The 14,239-nt window shown below is 46.4% G+C and overlaps 1 protein-coding gene across 7 annotated transcripts in view; it reads left to right on the top strand.

Annotated features, from left to right (window-relative positions):
• CYRIB (CYFIP related Rac1 interactor B) overlaps positions 1-14,239 on the top strand; it is a 94,084-nt gene that overhangs the window by 21,011 nt on the left and 58,834 nt on the right. The window contains exon 2 of one of the 7 annotated variants that reach the window (XM_035556298.2): positions 6,929-7,242. The exons of 5 other annotated variants lie outside the window; for them this stretch is intronic. The gene's annotated coding sequence lies outside the window, so the exon portion shown is untranslated. Of the gene's footprint in view, positions 1-6,928; positions 7,243-14,239 lie in introns of those variants that run through there. One more of the 7 variants, XM_035556302.2, reaches the window with a different exon arrangement.

The raw sequence follows: 14,239 nt of genomic DNA, 5'->3' as shown, positions 1-14,239 counted from the left end.
GAGAGGCTGTCTTCTGAAATCCTCTGCCTCTTCCTGCGAAACCTTTCCTGCAGGAGCCTCGCTGTCTCCAGAAGCCTGATGTTAGCTGTTTCTCTTCTTGCAAGCGTAACTCTTCTGTTCCCTTCCCAGAGTTTTGCGTGAGTCTTGTAACATCTGCATCAAGGGAATATGGAAAGTTGTGTTGTATCTCCTTGTAATTCTTAGCAGAATCATTAATTTTGAAATGAATAGGTCATGGCAGGGTGGGTGGGGAAGAGAATCGAGGTGTCTGTCTCCAGGCTTCTGCTGGTGCTCACTAGACACCTGGACGTTATAAAGAGACAGAGAGGTGGGGAATGTTTGTGTTGCTGACTGCTGGATTATTGAGCGATATCGTAATAGGAACTGACTTTGTCATGTGGCAAATAGTGTGGAGAGGGCCATTCTGGATTTCAGTAGCTGCCTAGGCATGGTGAATGTAAATGCAGGCTTCTTCCCCCCACGCTGTGCATAGGAGCATACAGACCCATGGGCAGCCAGCAGTATTGTTTTGTTGCTGCCTGCCAGCTGGGGGCATGGATAGAAGTCAGGAGTACCCTGGGGAAGAAGCAGGCAAAGGTAAAGCTTATGTGTGAGGAGTCGGTTTGGTTTTTTAAGCAGTCGTTGGGTGATTTGGTTGTTCTTTTTAAGAAACAACAGTGCTAGAGTAAACCAAGGTTATCGCCTCTGCCTGCCCTTCCGGAACGCTTGTTCTCCCGTACTTGTAACGGGAGTTGTTCTGGTCATGGATGTAGTCAGGCTGAAGTTGCGAAGAATGACTCCTGCCTCTTGAGGTACTGCTAACTACCCTGAAGTGTATTACAAGTCGATATTATGGGGGTTGCCATAAAAATGATTGGAAATACATCTTCAAAGCTGGAATACTTCGGGCGTTGTCAAATAGCATCTCATGGACTATCAATAGTCAAGAAGAATGCTACAGGTGAGGTGTGAAGCCCAAACGAACACGAGTGCTGAACCTACCCAAGGCTCGAGCGTCAGCGCCGCGCTCCTGTGCTCAGCGGGCTGTGCTCGGGCTGCGGGGAGTTAGGAGCTGGGGATGTGAGGTGCTGGCACCTGGAATAGGTGCATCAGGTAGGCAGGGTGAGGGTCATTTCAAAGCATTTTCCAGCTGTAAAGGAGGAGCAGGTGTCTGCACCTTTCTTTTCAGCACCCATTCATTTGGATGTATTAAGAGCAGGTATAAATAAATCAATGGCATACCTCATAAGCGTTCCTTTAATATTAATCTATGTAAAGAGTATTAATATTTTCTTGTGATTATCTAATTTAATACCTCCGAGTACCCATCAAGAAGTCTGCTTTTCTCTTCGTGTGTACAAGGTCAGCGCTTATCAGATTGCTGTCAGTCCCAGGGTCTTCTCTAAATTCACCTCAATTTCCCTCCTTCTGTGCTTCAGGAATGTTCTCTTGAGTGCCAAAAGCTGGCTGCTGCAGCTGGCAGAATGTTTCAAGCCCTCTAAAATTTGCTGAGAGTAACGAGCTGCCTTGTATCGGCGCTGTTCTACATGTGCAATTCCAGCGCTTATTGGGGGTATAAGTATTGTGATTATGGGAGTGGCAGAGCTTAGCAGAAACCAACAACAAACAATGAGTAGCTTTAGAATTGACTAGGTAAAGCTGGAGGTATTTTTAGTTACAGTACTTTCTTCTGTGTTCCCCGTCTCCTGTGGTTTTAATTGCATTCTCCTTTTTAGAAATGGCGTTTTGTGGCCCCTGCCATGTGAAAGCCTGACGCACAGAGCGTACCTTCACTGCGGAGACAGCGAAACTAGTCACAGACAAAGCGTTTTGAAAGGTGAAAGCAAAATGGTGTGCTCATTTGGCTTTCACTCCTGATAACTTAAATTTCAAGGTAGTTCCAAGACAGTCATAGATATGAGGTAAAGGCTGATGATATCTGGGGTAACGCGCTCACGTTCGTTGCTACAACCTTTGTCATCCAGCTGTGCCGCCTTCACCTGCTCCTGACTGAGTCGTGTGGTCTTGGCTAAGTGGTTAGTTGTGTACTTCTGAGGAGCTCTGCAGGTTTCAGAAACAAAAAAATCTTGATTTTTACAAGGGCTTTAGGTACCAGACTTCTTCTTTCTTAGTGTTCTTTAACAGTTCTGTGTATATAAGGAAAGATTTTTGTCTGCCCTGTTTGCTCTAACCTAAAGTTCCAGCCCTGCATGTAGGCAATGGTGTGTGACTGACCAAAGCCAGCATTTTTCCTTACGCGGGGTCTCCATGGGCCTGTAGGAAAAATCAGAGACTGAATATCTCCGAAACAAAATAAGTCCAAACTTCAAGTGTATAAAAACTAACTTCCTCTAATAATGCTTCAGGGGGAGGCTCCTGTTCGGTGGAAGCGCCCTATGGTCTGTGGGCTTATTTCCCAAGTGCCTGACTGATTCTGCAGCCCTTGGGATTCCCAGGTGGTCTCTGCGCAAAAAGGAATTGGGTCTGGGACAGCTTAGCTTGTGGGATTGAGCGCGTTCGGTTTGGTGTGGCTGTCGTTACGAAAATAGCCTGCCTTGCAAAACAGGCCTTCTGTCTGCCACCCACACCAAAACCTAAAGCCTGATCCCGCAGGCAGTTCGTACGCTTGTCTGCAAGGCTGATTCTCATCAGCAGGCTCTGCCTGAATCAGTGACCACCAGGCAAAAGAAGTTCAGCGCCAGTAACCAGTCGAGGAAGGAGGAAACCCGGCAGAAGGCTGCCCTAGATACATCTTTAAAAGCCCTGCTGCCTCCAGCCTGCGCGCTTAACCATTCCCCGGTAGCAGGAGGCTGCTCCGTGAGTGAGCTGTGCTCAACTGGCGCGGTTCACAAGCCTCGGAAATTTAGCCACGAGGCGGTTCTGGTTCTCCTGTAGCGCCGGATGACTAAATTAAATGGAGTGCTAGCGTGAGTAACTTTTTCTGGTGTGCCGTACGAGGTAAGAGCTGAGTTCCTAGGAGCCCGAGTTGTAAATGAGCTGACTGGAAAGCCCTGTTTGTGTGACGAATGGATCTAGCAGTCGTGTAACTTCAAAAGTCAGATGTAATTGAGTCTGCTTCCAGTCAGGTGTGGCACTGGGAGATTACTGGTTCTCCCATTCTTTGGATTTATGGCAGTCTCGAGGGTGACATCCTCACACAGAAGGGGATTTTTTGGTTTTGTGCTGGACAACAGGGCGTTTGCTTCAACTTCTGATGTACAGGTCAGACTAACCTTTTTACTGCAAAAAGTGTGCTTTTCTGAATTGTCTGTTCAGAGGCACTGGTAGACTGAAAAAAAAAACTTGTAAGGCTGACTACGAAATATATTCATGGCTCTTATTTCTGAAAAACAAACAAACAAAACCTCCCTGTTTAGTGTCTGTGAGAGCGAAACTTCTCAGCCCAGGTGAGTCCTGGGCAAGAGCCTGAAAAGCCAGTTCGCTTCTTCGTGTTGTATTTGCACCTTGTATGTGCTGAGGCGTGTGGTTATTTGAAACTGTTGTAATGTGGAAGTGAAATATGTAACCACTGGACTTCATGAAGCTTTGTCTTAAAGATAAAATTGCTGACCTCTTACAGAAGTGGGGATCGTATGGACAAGGCAGAGCACTGTATAGGGACTGGTGATGGACGGTATTTAATTGATTTAGGGTTTAGATTTCCTGTTTGTGTGCTTTCTGGGAAGGGATGTGGGTCTGTCAGGTGAGCAGCCAGTTGAACTGTAAGAAGGGTTTAGCAGTTTTTTTGCTCTGGGTGCTTCTTGTAGAAGATGGCCAGCTGCATGTGGGAGCAAGAAGCAAGCAGATGTAATTCCCTTTCATACTGAACGGGCACTTTAAGTGCTTTAGCAGTGCTTAACTCTGCAGCTCAGAGTTCAGAGCTGAATTTGTTTCTTAGCAGTAGTGACGGAAGACCGTGACCTACTGGCATCTCCTGGCTAGAAGTTCAGAGGATGATCTTACAAGGGCTTTCAAGTATCCTACCAAATCCTAAGTTGTTTTCCTACCTTTTCTGAAGTTTCCACTTCTAGCAACATTCGACCTTGTTCTGGAGAAACCGTCCACCGTTCAGCGAGGAAGGCTTCTTAGCCAGCGCGGGGTGGGATTGTGTCCCAGCAGGGAGCTGCCTGTAGGCGAGGCTGGCAGCGACGTCTCGTATCTGGCGGTGTAAGTCCCTGTTGAGGAAGACTTAATACTTCGAGCAAATAATGTTGCATAATATTGATGTTAATATTGTGTCAGGTTTTCAAGAGAATTTCAGTCAAAGTACTTCAGTAGCTGCCAAAAGTGAGGCTTGGGAACAGATGTTGTAACTATTCTTTAAATTTTTTGACAGCTCTTCAAACAGCTCTGTCTTGCCTGAGCTCTCCAGCAGGGTGTTTCTGCGGGGTTTATGCTTCTTGCTTTGCATTTCCCCCCATCCTTAGCCCAAAGTATGCCTTGTTTTGACCCCATTATGGTCCCGTGACAACTCATGCTGTGATAAACGGGTCCAGTCAGGCAACGTGGGGGAAGAAGAGGGTTTGGGTGGAGATGAGTTGAGGTGAGGAGTGGTAGCAATAAGCTAGGAGGAAGAACAGATTATTTTGAGCTGAAAATAGGAAAAAATATTAACTAGAATCTGGGACTGCATTGGGGACAATGTGTTCAAAAACCAGTGTAAGGGCCGTGTTGGGAGCTTGTTGGCCGCATGAGGAACATGGGTCAGGCGCTGCGGGGTCGTGTAGGAACGGCCTCGCTAGTCTGTGCTCACCCCGCCTCCTGGGGTCATCAAGGGAAATTGGTCTCTGGGACAAAGAACTCTTGCAGGAAAAGTTAGTCAGAAAAGCTGTCGGGAATGGCCTACAGATAAAGCACCCCGAGTCTTTTCCGCCACCATTAGTAGCCAGCGGGTCTTTGCTGCCTTGGCCCGATCCGTGGCGAGGTGGTAGAAGTCGGAGCACTGAGCTATTGAGCAGCTTTTTAGACACACGACCAAGATAGTTTTGCCTCTCTTTTCCATCAGAGCTGTCGAAGGAACATCTCATTTTCTACGAGACCATTTCTGTAGTAATTTCATGCTGCCTCGTCCTCGTTTGTAACGTTTCATACGTTATCACAAGGTCTTGAAGCTGCAAGTAATCGGCATGCGAGTGCGTTCCAGTTTTCACTATTAACTCTCACAAGTACGTGCCCATTAGGTGCAGAGGGGAGGTGCCTGCAGTTACCTGCTGGGTAGGGCTGTCCACTTGGGCTTTCCTTTGCAGCTGAGACACGGGTCACTGGGAGGGGGGCAGCCCTGGACACCCAGCCCCATGCCACCCCCGCACTTTGGGCCCTGCTTTGTCCCAGCGTACGACGCCTGGTGCTTATTAGTTCAGCGCTTAGTTTAATGTCTTGCCATATTCTCACTACATCTTGCTCCCGAAATGCAAGTAATTTTCTCTAGTGTAGTTTCTGCCGTAGTATAGTACGCTTTCTGTGCAGTTATTTATGATCAGAATGGCCTAGTGAGATGAGGAAGTGGTTTGCTTGCTATTTTACACAGGAGGAGCAAAGGCCCGAAGAAGAGAAGTTCAGATAGTTCTGCATGCATGGCTGGAAATGACTGGAAGCGGCGTCTCTTCAGACTGGTTTACATGCTGCAGCCACATCCCTATCAAACTCGCTGCTGTTCTCTTGCCGTGATTCTATTTTAAGGCTTTATTCTGACTTCACATCTCTTGTTAATTTGCTTTTTGGACCTGTAGCCACCGGAACCGAACTGGAGAACGCGGCAGCGCTCGAGGTCTTTCAGTTTATTGCAGCAGGACGCTGCCATTTCGCTCTGTCATAAAGGCAGAGGTATTCCTAGTTGTTTTTTTCCTCATGTAAATAAGCTGCTTGCTCAGAGAAATGCGGAAGGATTAATTCTGGCATCGTGTGACTCCCCGGAGCTCGCACTGTGCTATCAGTAATCGCACAGCCCCCTGATTTCGCTGCAGGTACCGCTGGTTCCTGCATTCCCAAGTGCACTGTAGTCGCACAGCTTTAGGGTCAAACGTCCAGGTGGTGTAAAAAGCTACCTGGTAGCGTTCAGGTGTTAGGGGGAAGTCAGGGTGGGGGCGCAGCTTTACGAACAGAATTCCCTTCTCTGTGTGTGTGGTGAAGGAGGGCCGAGCTGCCTTGTTTTTCGGTCGGGGCTCTGTTTCAGCTCTCCACGTCGCTCTGCTGTTCCGTTTGACAGCCGGTCCTACTGCAGCCGCTGGAAGGCAGGACCCACCAGCGCTTGCTGTTCCGTGCAGCCTTGTGGCTTCTCGAGTTTCTCGTTAGCAGAACCGTTTCTGTTTGTTCCCTCGCTAGAGGGAAGGGTAGAACGCTTTTGCTGCTCCGTTTTTTTGGATCCTCCTACTAGCTCAACGTGCAGCTCTGCTCGGGGAGCTTCTGCTGAAGATAAGCCCTGCGAACGTGGCTCACGCTGGTTAGAAAGCTGCGTGGTACTTTAAAAGGAGGAAAAAGCGAGTTTACTCCTGGGTAAAGAAAAGAACAGCAGCCTCTGCTGATGGAGCTGTGGTTTTTTGCCTTTTCTTGCCAGGCCTACTGTGTTGGCTTCCGTTCAGTTCGTGTTTGGCTGATCAGCTTTGCAGCCAGCAGGGCTACGAACGCTTCTGCTCTAGGTTTCTCTTGAAAGCTTTGCGTTCACTGGTGACAAATATCTTCTCGAGTCCTTAAAATAAAGATTTCTGGCCCCTGATAGGGAGTGGAGTGATCCTAGGAATGGTTTTGATCTGAAAAGCCAAGTCTGTGCTGGGGGCTTCTTAGAAGCACAGCTGGCTGTGATGTGGTACAGGGTAGGTGACAAACAACTTGAACATTGGTGTTCGAACTGGCGATGCTTCGTGTAAAAATGGCTGTGCGAACACAGATTAAAGAGTCAGAGCCTCGGGTGCTGTTTTCTGGCCTTCTGCAGGCTTTCTGTGTGTTTAGCTACGCGATCTGTCAGCTCTCCCCACCTTCACCTCCGTGGGTGGATTTATGCAACTCGAGGATCGCCGGCTGGAGCGAGCGTGGCGGTGACACCCGGCAGCGGAGCACGACGTGCCGGAGCACGGCTGCGTGCGGCTGAGTCAGGAGGGAGCTGGGAGCAGCAGCCCTGAGAAAGAAGAGGAAGTACAGTCATGGTAAAACTTCATCTCAAGTTAGACAAACAAACAAACCCAGAGGATGGGAGCGCAGTGAAGCGATGTCCTCGGGATCTTCCAGTCGCTCTCCGTGTATAGCTTGGTGAGTATATATAGGCACAGACACGCACCCACGTACCAGCATATGTGTCCACATACGTTGCAGTATAGTTAGCTATGTTATATCTTAAAATAGTATTCCGGTAGGGCAGTTTGGATCGCAAACAAACTCGAGCTGATGTAGAACCCACGGGTATTTTTAGGAAACGTATAGTTTAATTGCTGGCCAAAATACTTGAGTGATTTTCAGGCCTCTATTTTGGTACACCAGCGGTGCAGGCTGTGCTTGTGCTCTCGTTCCACTTGCTGAGGGCAGATCCCCTCTGCCAGGGGACGAGCCTGCAGGCACTCATCAGGGCACGCTGCGTGTTGCTGACAGTTGTCAGGAAATAAAACCTACCGGGTACAATACAGAGCAATTTTCACAATGCGTTGGCTTTAGGCCACTGCTAGAATGACTCAATGCTGCTTGATTTTGTCGTCTTGATGTGTGTGTAATAGCCTCAGAAAAAGGCCTAAAAATCATTTGGTACCTTCAAGTAATTTGAGTTTGGCTTCCCCAAGCATAGAGCTTTTCACTTGCTCACAGAACATCACCCAGTACTTTGGCGTGTGGAAAAATAAACACAAAACCCAAACGCTTTCTTTAAGATGAAAAGCACAGTTGTGGCGCTCAGAATCGGTCTGGTTCCTGGTTCTGAATCAGAGCTTTGGAAAAAAACCCGACTGAATGTATTTAGTCCTGGTAAGCTGCTGTTCTCAGCAAAGCTATAGGGTGTTTCATTTTTATCAGGTGTTGCAAATGAGCAGAAGTTTCATTTAACAATTTCAAGATACTTTTTAATAACTTGTTTTTGTTCTGATTGTTATTTTACCAAGGCACTTAAGTGTGTCTTTTTCCAAGGACAGTGGTCAGCCTTAATGAAAGCTACTGTTACAGTTCATCTTTGGGAGTTCAGGGGAAGAAATGGAAGATAGTGAGTGAAATCCTCATTAGATGTCTGAATCATCTTTCTCGTTTAGGGTTAGGTTTTATAAAGACCCTGTTTCTTTAGAATACTTTTGTGTTGTTTTTTGGTTTAAAGCTGGTTGAGTTGAAGCATTCCTTTTTTCCCCCCTTTCCTTAGGAGGTCTTAGAGTACCGCTACCTACACTTCTGCTGCTGCTCTTCACTGGAGGAGAGCACCTAATAAGCGTGTTTTTATTTCATCAGCCAGTTACTGTGTGTAACACCATCTCTTCGTTACCGCTGGCAGCTGTGCTATGCTTCATAAGCTGCTGAGACTGCTGCTACAGGACGGGCTTGAAGTTTGTCCTGCTTGTGGGCAGTGTGATAGCAGTAACTGCACGGTAGGTCTCATGCCCTCGCCTTATGTCTGGCGGGGCAGTTTCACTCATTGCCCTCCTAGTCCTCTTTATTTGGCATTTACTGGGAATGTTCTTCTCGCTCGTACTTCAGGAAATATCTAACATAGGGAACATTCTTTGTGTTTCCTTCTGTTTTGATCCACCACGCTTTTCTCTGCTTTGCTGTCCCCTGAATACTGATAAAACCAAGATGTTCAGAGGAACTGCTGCGAGCAGTGTCTTATGTGGCAGTACCATAGCTCTGGTTGTCGTCCTGCTGCTTCCTACGTTTAGCTTTAATACTTGTAATCTTGTCCGTAAAACTGAGGCTAGAACTGTCTGAAAAGGAAACTGAATTTTGTCTTTTTTTTTTGAAAAAAGGAAGATAATGCTTGCTTTTTCAGTGAAACTAATCTTCAAGGTCAATACTTCAAGCTTTTCTAGTAGGATACGGGTCAGTAGAAGTGAAATCGGTATCTCCTATCTTTATCGTTAACTAGGCTAAGCAGTGTTTGTCCCAGGCTGTAGATGACACCTGCTGAAAGATGCAGGTCTCCTTCGTTGGCGTCTGTTATTGCCTGAGACTTCATCGTGACACATTTCTGACTTGTCCACGAGTCACTCTGAAAATCTGCTTGGGCTGGGCTTTTGGTGTTTGTCTTGACCAAGTTTGAAAGGGAATCTTCTGTTCTTAGGTGGTTGTGTGTGTGTTGTTTTTTTTAATAAGCCCATATTTTGTAGGTCAATTAGCACGAGAAAACCTTTTGGGGAAGCTTGGCTCTGACACAGTAGCCATGTCCTCAGCCCAGGAAACCTGACTATTAGTTCCTGCTTTGCTGTAGCACCTGCTCCGAATAATTGGCTCTGTGTGCCTTGCAAAATGGGGCCAGTTTAATCTTCACATGGAAATAGTGTGGTCGTGGTGCTAAATATGCTGCATCGTTGTTTTCATAGCTAGCCAGACTTCAAAGAACTTAGTTTTGAAAATATTTCTGAAGGTTGCAGCCCTAGAATTGTCTCATGCTTAAAGAGTCTTCTGCCACTTAAAAGCGACGGGAGCGATGGGTTTACAGTGGAACCTGCGTGTAGTTTATAGAAAAACCAAAGCGCACATCGGGGCTGAACCGGAGCACCAAGGCCTTTTACCTGTTCAGAGCAGGGAGGATGGAAATGCCTCGTCTGCCTGGTAACAGGGGATCGGTTCTGTCTGGTTGTCCCATTTATAAGAAAATGATTCTATCTGCGTTTGTCTCATTGCCCATATCCTGACTCACTGGCAGGTGTGGATAGTAATGCATAATCTAACGCGTGATAAATACAAACACAGGTTTATTGTTTATCAATATAAAATATTTAAACACAATGCTAAATATTACGTGGGACGTGAGTAATTGTTTGTTTCAGAATCTGATAGTGTATTCATTTGGAAGTTGTACTGACAAATAGACTTATTCCAGCAGGTCTGGAATTTTTTTTTCATTGGTTTTAACTGAGTTCCTTTAATTCCAGTTGCTGAATTGTTCCAATCATAAAAGCATGCAGTGACTGAAGAGACCTGGCCGTTCCAGCGTGACGAAGTGGGCTACAGCAGTGTGTTGCATAAATAGAAGTAGCTGTGTAAAGCTGAAACCTAACCTGTTTGCAGGTGAACAGTTTTGCTTGTCCCAGCCCAGGCACCAGTTAGGCTGCGCTAAGCTGACTGGGGAAACTGGTCCAGGTTTCAGCCGACTTCTGGGGTTGTGGTGGTGTAACCAGGGAGCTCTGCCTGTGTGAAGGCAGTGGGGTTCGTGGTGGTACCACGGAGGGAATGAGGCAAGGGGTGTTTCTTCTGCTGGCAGTGAGGGCTTAAAATGTAGTAGGATAAGAGCTTTATTTTATGTGAAGTTTCAGAGGGACTGAAGGAAACAAGTAGATATCTTAGTTTCACGTGGAACTTGCTCTTTAGGAAGGCATTGTCGGAGTCTCTAAAGGCAGTCGAACTCTCTGTGTTCTCCCATACGTGAGGTGTGTTTTTCATGCAGTAATTTCAAGGAATTGGTTTGCGCTAATTCACTCCTAATAAACGTTAAAGCCTTTCATTTATCCGCGAAATCCTTTGACGAAGCTGGCTGTGAGGAGCACCAGGCTTTGCTTCTAACAGGAAAGAAGGCGTGCAGTTCTCTTGTCTGTGTCATCGTGCAAAATGAGCCGAGGAATTGAACTGGGGCCTTTGTCAGCGCTGTGTGTTCTCCTGAATGCGAGAGTTTTTCAGAAAAATATTTTTTTTCTTTTAACGTGATCTGTTAGCTTTCTAAAAGGAGACCTGAGGATGTGACTCAACCCTACAGAAGGAAGGAAACATGAAATGTAGGCTGTTCTCCTGTTCTGAACTTGCAGCAAACCTTTGCAGAGGGTTCAGTATTGTTGCTAAATAAATGCAGAACTGCTGTACTCTGCGTGAAAAATAGGGAAAGCACAGCTGCGTGTGTATGTTCTCAGCTTTTTGAAAAAAAAAAAAAAAAACATTTGCTGTTAATGTCATCTTGCATGTAAGCAAAATAAAAAAAGCACCCCCCGCACCCTATTTTAAGTTATTTAAATCCAAAGGGGTCTGAAGTCAGTCCTGCTCCCCCTTCCCTCTCTACGCACACAATGCCATGGATCCTGCTTGGTGTCAGGTGGGGGTTTGAGGTGAGGGAAGTCAGCAAACAGGTGAGCTGTGGACAGGAGGACAGTAACACTGCTAGCTCTGCTTCTTGTTTTTCTTCTCAGCATCTGCCGATCCAAAATGAAATTGGGATCAGTACTGATTTTGGAGCTTAAGTGGTAAGCGTCAGTATTAAACTTCTTGGTTTATGGTAGTTTTTTTATCTAAAGGTAGCATGCTAGCTAAGGAAAAGAAGATACAATAGCAAAACATGTTTCTTTTGTTCCTTTTATTCTACAGTTAGTGTTGAAAGGGTGTTCCATATTTAAAGGAATTATATCTTCTTGAGTGTAGTACTGTGGGGGTGTTTTTTCCCTAGAGTGGTATATGGATAGTGTTCTGAAGCGTGGTTATACAGTGAAAAAAAATAAAAATACAACAACAACAAACACACCCTGGTGACTTTGAAGCATTGGCAATGCTCACTCCTTGGTTAAGGTGTGAAATGGATTTTTATCCATAACATACGGATGCCAGTGACCGACCAAACTACCCTTGCTGTTCTAAAATGTGGCAAGTCTTGTCTGTGCCACCCCTGGCTGGACCAGGGAAATCTTGCTGACCATTGATCGGTCACTAAACTGCCTTCAGCACTGCCACTTGGAGTTGTCAGCTGAAAGCAGCCTCGTATTTATTTTTAAAGCACAACTGGTAGCCCCTCTGAACAAGGGAGAGGCCTGCACAGCCATACAAAGGGTTCTCGTGGCACTCACTGCAGCTGAGGGAAGTGGAAATGCCCAATATTTTGGCATGGGACCAGAAAGTCGTGATATGATAGAAATATCAGAGGCTGCTTCAGGACTTTCACCCTGTAAGTTCATTCTTGATCTTGCCCTTTGAGGAACAGGCTAAGTGATGGAGAGATTTGATGGAAGCAGAGACGGGAGGAGCGCAGGTGGGGAGAGGGGCTCTGTCCACGTGCACCGTCGTCGGCTTTTTCTGCTTGATTGTAGCGAATCTGCATGGACCTCAGGAAATGGCTGACCTAGTTTCTTGGCTGGTAAATTAATAGACACGTCTGCTTTCTGTGGAATCTGATCACAGACTGAACTGATGTTTAAAATGATTGACAGTCTTGGAACGTGGAGATAGGATAGTGACCTTATCTAGGCTTTGATGGTAAGGCACTTGAGAGGTGATGCGATAAGGGGATATGAAATAAATAACATGGCGCAGGGTGACAAGGAATGAGTAACTTCGTCGTGGTACGTGAAGTTGGCATCCAGTTAGCAGGCGTAATAGGTGCAAAATAAATTAAATCAGGCTCTTTTTTTCTCTCCACACAGTAATGTAACTGTGGCACTTGCTGTGACACTTGTGTTTTAAACTTCAGTTAAAAAAACAAACAAACAAAACAAAACACTTGTGTACTTGTTCTCATAGCAGGACTGAAAATCAGTGTATTTAAAGGTAGTGGTAGCGCTGGTTGTGAGATTGATTGTGAGATATTTTTATGCCGAAGAATAGCGTGGAGGGAAGCCAGTCTTATCCTGGTACAGTGCACTGGATGTGAAATCTGGGGCCTTGAGAGCTGCTTCGGAAGTCATCCTAGACCAGGACCTGAGCGTCTTCCCTGTGGCAGTCTCCTTCTTAGTAAAGATGCCAAGGGACTGTTCATTTTTCACCATCTTGTGTGGAAGGTGACTTTGTAAAGCTGTGTATGCGTGGGGGTGTGTATCCATACAAAACCTGTGTTTATTTTCCCCAGGTCGCTTTCATCCATCTACTAGTTAGCATCTCTTGCTCTGCAAATCCAGCCTCTGTGTGGAATTAGGCTTGTCGTTTCGGTGCTGCGTCCAGCAGGAGAAGCTCAGGTTAACCTGCTGAACGAGAACGAATAAACCAAGTTCTCCCTCCCCTTGCCCCTGGGGGAGCAGGGGCAGGAGGAATGGAGCTGCCGATTAACAGCTCCAGCAGCTTTCCAACAGAGCTGCTCCTAACGTTATTCAGTGTTAAACAGTCTTGTTTAAATATGCAGAATTGTAAAATGCCACGCTCGAGATAATGCTTGGCGTGTTGGGCGGTTACTTCTCAGTGCCGGTACTCTGGTTTCCTTCCCTTTGGGCGACTGCCCTAGAAGCGGGGTGTTGATACTCTCTGCGTGAAACTGGAATTTTTTTGCTGCTTGAAGATGGGACTTCTCTGCTAGCAGGTGTGCTTCAGATGAATTTTGTCACCGTGATTCCTGTTGGTATTCAACTGCTGTGTGTAAATGGCCTTTTTGCAGCTATTTTGGTGGCTTCACGTTTCCCTGAAGTTAAAAGCCTTACGGAGCTTCGTGTGCCTCTCCAGCAGTGAGTGACGGGGGTGGGAAAACGTGTTTTCAGGTGTTTCTCCTGTCTGGTGATTTGAGTTTGCATCATTGTAGTTGTCCACGGCCTGGATTGCGTGTTTCCATCTGGGTTTGTTAAGGACAAATAGGTCATCAGAATGGAAAGGACAGCTTAGAGCAGCGTGGTACAGGCTAACGTTCGGACTCGTGTTGTAGATACCACTGAATCTCCTTAACTTCGGTAAGGGAGCAGCAGTTTGACCATCACACAGTTAGTTGAACGTGCTTATACAGCTCAGCAGAAATAACCTAACCTTTCTCCAGCTCAAGTCTTTGAGTGGTTTGTCCTAATATGAAGGTCATCAAAAGACGGTCAAGAACATGTTAGGGAGGGAAGCCAGCAGAAGTTAAGTTTGCTGCTTATTTTCGGTGCTGCTGGTCCAGGCAGCCTTGGAAACTGCAGCCATACGTGGTGCTGGTGGTTAGTGGGATGTCCTAAAGACCCAAGATTTGGGTGACTTGCATTTTGTGTCAATACCTGAGCCCTGCTGGGAAGTTAAACTGCACGTTTTCCAGTTAAGATCCATGTTAAAATGATGCTGTGCTTCCGATCCTCTGAAATCTGTTCCAAACGGGACTTGGTTCTGCTCTGTGGTGCTCACTTAAGATGTTGTTTTACTAACCTGTTGCCTCAAAGCAAACTTGAGATAAGCATTGGCCTCCCCAGGTAGTTCT

This window comes from Cygnus atratus, chromosome 2, assembly GCF_013377495.2.
Source record: "Cygnus atratus isolate AKBS03 ecotype Queensland, Australia chromosome 2, CAtr_DNAZoo_HiC_assembly, whole genome shotgun sequence".
Classification (NCBI taxonomy): domain Eukaryota; kingdom Metazoa; phylum Chordata; class Aves; order Anseriformes; family Anatidae; genus Cygnus; species Cygnus atratus.
Note: the sequence above shows the minus strand (reverse complement) of the source record. Positions and strands in the feature narration are given on the sequence as shown.